Here is a 6,301-nt window from a genome sequence, read left to right as displayed (position 1 = left end):
TTGATCTCCATTAACAGAAGGTGTATTTGAAAATTGTTTTTATTGCATTTATTCATTTAAATATTGTGTTTGTGTCTGTGAGTGTGTGTGTGTTTGTATGTGCATGCATGCACACACATCAAAGCTAGAAGTATGTCAGAATTGGGCACTTTCTCTCTAACACCATCCACTGTGTCAGTAAAGCTCTGTCTGTTGCACCCAGCCTGAATTACAGACTTGTGTGTGGAATGGTGTTCCCAGCTTCCTTTGGGATTCTAAACTCAGATCTTTATGCTTATGTATGAAAAACTTTACTCTTTCTCCCTTCTTTTTAGTTTGCTTTTTAAAAGTACATGCAGGACATAGTAAATTCAACTGTCTTATTATTACAACACAGAAACAACTTTGTTGACTTATCACCTAGTATTTTTCTTCTTTTAATACTTTAATGAATAAATTTGGCCTGTCAATGCATTTTATTAACCCCCCCACACACACACACCACAGTCTTCAGTTGGCTCAAATAAAGGTGTCTTACTTAGTTAGGGTTTTACTGTTGTCAAAAGACACCATGACCAAGCCAACTCTTATAGGGACAACATTTAATTGGGGTTGGCTTATAGGTTCAGAGGTCCAGTCCATTACCATCACAGTGGGAACATGGCAGTGTCCAGGAAGGCATGATGCAAGAAAAGATAAGAGTTCTACATATCATCTGTAGGCTACTAAGAAAAGACTGGCTTCCAGTCAGAAGGAGAAGGTCTTAAAGCCCACATCCACAGTGACTTACATACTGCAAGGCCATACCTTCAAATAATGCCATTCCTTTGACAATACATATTCAAACTACTATACTATACTCCGTGGCCCACTTAGGTCTTTTCAAACACCTGAGTATATGGTGCCATAAATTGCCATAACATAATGCTTAAACATTTAGGCCAACTTCAAAAATCCCATACACTATGACAGTCTCAATAATGTTAGAAGTCCAAAGTTCAAAAACTCTTCTGAGATTTATCTTATTACTTACCTCTGATATCCAACCCAAGACTGGAAACCAGCTGGCCATACACCAAATATCTCCATGTCTAATGTCAAAGCAGTCTTCAGATATCAAACTCCTTTTTCATTTTTGTTGACTGTGACAAAATTCTTTCTCCTGGGCTGGTTTCTCTTTCAATTAGCAGCTTTTCTTGGAATGTATCCCATGTCCATAGCATCTTTAAAATTTGAGTACTATAAGTCAACCTCACAGATTCTTGTTCCAATATCTGGGATCCAAACATGATCTTCTGGTCTCTTCCAAAGGGTTTGGCTTACTTCTTCAGTTCTGCCCTCTGTGGCACTCTATGGTCTCTTTGACTCAACTCAGGTACTATTGCTGTTATGGATGGCAATCTCATGGTATTGGCATCTCCAATACTCAGGGATCTTCTGTTTCAACTATGCTTCACCAATAGACTCTTATAATGTCTCTTTATAGTGCCAGACCTCAATATCTTCCCATGACCACTTAAGTATTTGTCCATGAACTGTAACTGATACTGCACCTTCACAAATGACTGTCCCTGGTCTTACCTACTCTTCATGTCCCCTCCATATATTCAAAAAGTACTACCTAGGTGATTCTTACAAGTTACCAAGTTCAGCTACAGCATAAGGTACAATCTTCGCTATCTTTGGAACACAAATTTTTTGTCCTTTCAGAAAACTACTGCCAGACTTCACCTCAGTAAGGCTGGTGTCTTTATAATCACCACTAACTTCTTAGCACCGCTAACCACCAACAATTGTTGCAATAGTCCCTTCTGTACTTTAATTCCAGGGAACCATGTAGATAAGGCTGCCTTGTTCTGCTAACGGTTATGGCTGGAACATGTCCCCACCCGCTCAAATCCCCACCCCTTATGCTGTTACAGCTTTTTGTTTTCCAACTTCCTCACTATTTATGCATAGTTGTCCAAGAACTTGTTCTGTATATTAACCTTGAACACAAATATCTAGATGGTTCTGTATCCAGGGATTAAAAGTGTATACTGCCATGCCTGGATCTAATCTTAGCTGGGTGGGATCTTGCCCCAAAATCTCTTAATCTGTTATCGCCTAGGACATAGGATACACCTCTATTGTGCTTCCTGGTGCCCCTCTAATATTTGAACCATATATTTTGTATTTTTCCTTTCTCAGTTTGCTCTTTTTCATTAAAATGTTCTTCCTAAAAGTAAGCTTTAGTAACCACACAACAGAATTTATACCTGGCTATTTTGAGATTTGCCTATCCAAAGCAATTAATCTACATCTTTGCACCTTAACTTCAGGCAGACTCTTCCTACAGTGGCCAAATGCAGCCAGCCAGATTCTTCACCAATATGCCACAAAAACTGTCTCTGTACCAAATACTGAAATTCTCCAATGAAACCATTTTGGCCAGGTCTGCACAGTTAAAATCACTTTTGACAACAAAGTCTTTCACAGTCCTTGTAGCATAGGCCATTAAGCTTCATTTAAAGCACTCCAATACTTTCTAAATCCAAAGTCCCAGAATCCACATTCTTCTAAGCAAAAGCATGATCAGGCCAATCACAACCATAGCCTAGTCCTTTGTGTCAACTTCTGTCTAAATTAGTGTTTTAGGGGACTGGTAAGACGTATCAGAGGTTATGAGCACTGGCTACTCTTCCAGAGGTCTAGAGTTCAGTTCTCATCAACAACATGGTAGCTCACAAACATCTGTAATGGGATCTGGTGTCCTCTTCAGGCAGGCAGAGTATATGCAAAAGGGCACTGATACATTAAATAAATTAAATTGAATTAAATCATTAATAAAAAAAATAAATAAATGAGTGTTTTAGTGCTGTTCATCAGACATCATTATCAAGTCAACTATTATAATGACATTTAATTGGCGGTGGTTTACAGGTTCAGAGGTTTTGTCCACATCATCAAGCCATTCGTAGACATGTAGGAGGGACTGAGAATTATACAACTTTATCTGACGGCCACTAGGAGAATATTGGTTTCCAGGAAACTGGGACACACATACTATAGAGCCCATACCCACAGTGACATACCTACTTCAATAAGACCATAACTGGTTTTAATAGTGCAACTCACTGCATCAAAACTATTCAAATCATTACATCTGTTACTAACCCAGATGGGATGCTGTACACTGTTCAACAAACATGTTGAAACCCACCTTCATGGTACCTCCACCCACAGTTATTTTTCCTATGAAATAACAAGAAAAATGAACCATGCCTAGTGAAGACTTGTTGCTACCTCACTACCAACTTCAATTTTCAAGTCGTTCCTTAGTGTTGGCAAAGATACCCCATGCCCCCACCATGGTTGTTGTCATCCTGCTTTCACAACAATGTTTAATTTATTCTCTCTCCTACCTCTGCCTATGCTACAAGTCAAGGCTGATGAGTAGGAGAAACATAGAGGAAAGAATAAACAAATCTGTCAGGCAGAAAAATAAGAAAATAAAATTTATTATAGATTTTGATGGTCCAATTTGTTACAGAGAATTCAGATATATTAGTGCCTACAGCATTTACAATTCAGAGGCTATTGCTACACAAATGATAAGTGATGTTCCTTTAATTTATTATTTGTCCTATTTACATAGTATGTAATCATTATGAAAAATCATAACCATTTTGTTACTCCTCTAACTGAGCTCCCTCAACTTTTTAGTTTCCTTGCATGCAGTTTTCTCAGGTGGGTGTTCCAGGTGGAATATTTTAACATGAAAAAAAAAAATTCGACATCCTCTATAATAACTATATGTTACATGATGCTGGTAAGTCATTGTACTTGAGCAAGTTGTTCTGTATGGTGTTCCAAAAAATGTCTAGTCTAAAGCAGGACACATAGAGCACAAACTGTTTGTCTTTGTCAGATATTCACTGACCTAAAATTGATAGATCAATAATAAAAAGTAGATGACATAGACTGGCAAATCATATACAATGGTTTAATAGATTGATTGTAGATGATTGATAGTTAATGCATACAATATGGATTCTGACAAACAGATGGATAGTGTGGTAGTTTGAATGAACACTGAGAAGTGACACTATTAGGAATTATGGCTTTTTGGTGGATGTGTAGCCTTGTTAGCAGAAGTATGTCACTGTGATGGTAGGCTTTGTGGTCTCACATATGTGCACAAGTCTGGCAAGTGTGATTCAACCCTTCTGCTGACAGCCTTCAGATCAAGATGAAGAACACTTAGCTCCTTCTCTAATATCATATCTGGCTGAATGCTGTTCCCTGCCATTAGCTTAGTTTCCTTAGCACAGTGTCCTCCTGATTTGGTTATCTATTGATGTCCAGCAACTCCTCTCAAATGAAATGCCTTAAGACAACACATATTTAGTAATTCTCAGGGTCATTATGAATTAAGAATGTGTTATGGCTTAAATGAGGCCTTTGCTTCAAGGGTCTATCACATGACTGCAAACAAAGTCAACCAGGGTTGTGGTGCTATCTCAAGACTCCACAAGCTCATTTATAGGTCTCTTGGCAGAGTTTGGTTCTTGCTGGCTGGTTACCAGAGGATCTCTGGAGTTCTTTACTATGTGTTGCCTTCCTGATGCAGTATATGACTTCCTCAGAACCAGTGGAGATATGGTATTGACTGGCAAGCCAGAAAGGCCATTGAAGTGAATTCTGATCACTATGGCCTCATTCTGTTGGTCAGAATTCACAAGCAAGCCTATTCTTCTCAGGTTGGCAGGGGTGGGTTGTTGGAGTGTAGGAGTGCATGGGAGGATGGGGGTTTATACAAGAAAGAGAACACTAGGAAATCAAGCTGTGGGGATTCCATCTTGGATTTTGGTTTGCCTCTAATTTGTAGGCTAGACCTCCAGTCAATGTTAGAGCTATTGTTATGCTGAATGGAGGGATGCTGAGCCAGAGGCAGAATGTATGGTGGGTGGAAGAGTAAATCAGGTGACTTTGGACAAGTCAAATCGCCTCCTGCCTCTGAGACATCATTTTGTCCTCAGCAAAATGTAAATACTTGGTCACAGGGGGGGCAAATGAGAAAAAGAAAGTGCAAGCTTCAGTTTGTTTTCTGAGGGAGAAAACATAGCTCTCTCCAGCTTGCCGGGACAAACTGCTCTGGGCCTTTTCTGTTGTGTTGATTCGGAGTCTGTCAGTCTGGTATCTTCAAGGATTTTAGTATTTGGCCCCTTGGGGCCAAATAATAAAGAAATATATTAAATAATATATAAATAATTAAGAATTACATGGTTGGGATAAACACGAGAAAGCTGGTTTTGGGAGTCCTTTAAAGTATCTCTAAGGCTTTTTTAAAAACTACCTTTACTTCTTAGGAGCCCGTGGGGGGTTGGCCTAGCTGAGAGAAAACTGGCTGTATGTGGGAAATTTCATGCTCCTGATAATAAAATGGTAATAAAATCTCATCAGGCTCCCGAGGCTTAGAGCAGAGGGGATGTTTATGGTGGAGGGGATTCCCCAACACAGTTGCAGCTGCTTTCCAGGTTGTGAGGTTTTCCAGGCCTACAGGGCAGCTGGGGTTATGGACTCTGTGTACTCCTGCTAGTGCAGTTCCTTTACTCCCATGCTTTCAGAGAAAACACTCAGTTGTCCTGCCCTGGCACCAGGCAGCTTCACTCCAGGCTCCAATTGAATGGTGTCACACAAAGTGGGATTCACAGTCTGCGCTAGGGTGGTTTGCCCCAGGGAAGGTAAACAGCTGGGGAGGACATTTCAGAGGGTGGCAGTGTCCTCCCAAAGTTTATCCAGTGATTGGGGATAGAACTTGGCAGTCAGCCTTTCACAGAGGCATGCTTCTCAGCAGGAAATGTGGGTGGGGCAGAGCAGTCCCAGGATAGAGAGGAAGCTCCTTTGAATCTATATCAGAGGGCCTGGCCTCTTGCAAGAGGGGTACCCGGGACGCCAGGGCAGGGAGCACACTCCAGTGTGTAATCTCATTACCCTCCCTCGCTCTGCCAACCTTGTGCGCACAGTCGCTTACAGCCTACAGCTGCCCGCGCCTAGTGTCCCTCCAGCCCATGAGGTCACCTCCTGCAGAGCCATAACCCATACTGGAGATTTGTGGGTAGCCCAGGAGTAGTTGGGACAGCCCAGACCAGATCAGGCCAACAGTCTCACATTCCCAGGCTGGCTGCTCCACCAAACTACAGCAGTCTTAGAAAACCTAATGAGAACCAGTTTTAGTGGCCGCTGGCAAACTTTCTCAGACTCGCTCATTGGTCAGTGGCCGAGAGCTGTAGCCAATCAGTGTTGTGGTTCCGCCCGCATTGCAGACAGAAGGTCCGCG

The sequence above is a fragment of the Rattus norvegicus genome, chromosome 1, assembly GCF_021556685.1.
Source record: "Rattus norvegicus strain SHRSP/BbbUtx chromosome 1, alternate assembly SHRSP_T2T, whole genome shotgun sequence".
Lineage (NCBI taxonomy): Eukaryota > Metazoa > Chordata > Mammalia > Rodentia > Muridae > Rattus > Rattus norvegicus.
This window is presented reverse-complemented; position numbering follows the sequence as displayed.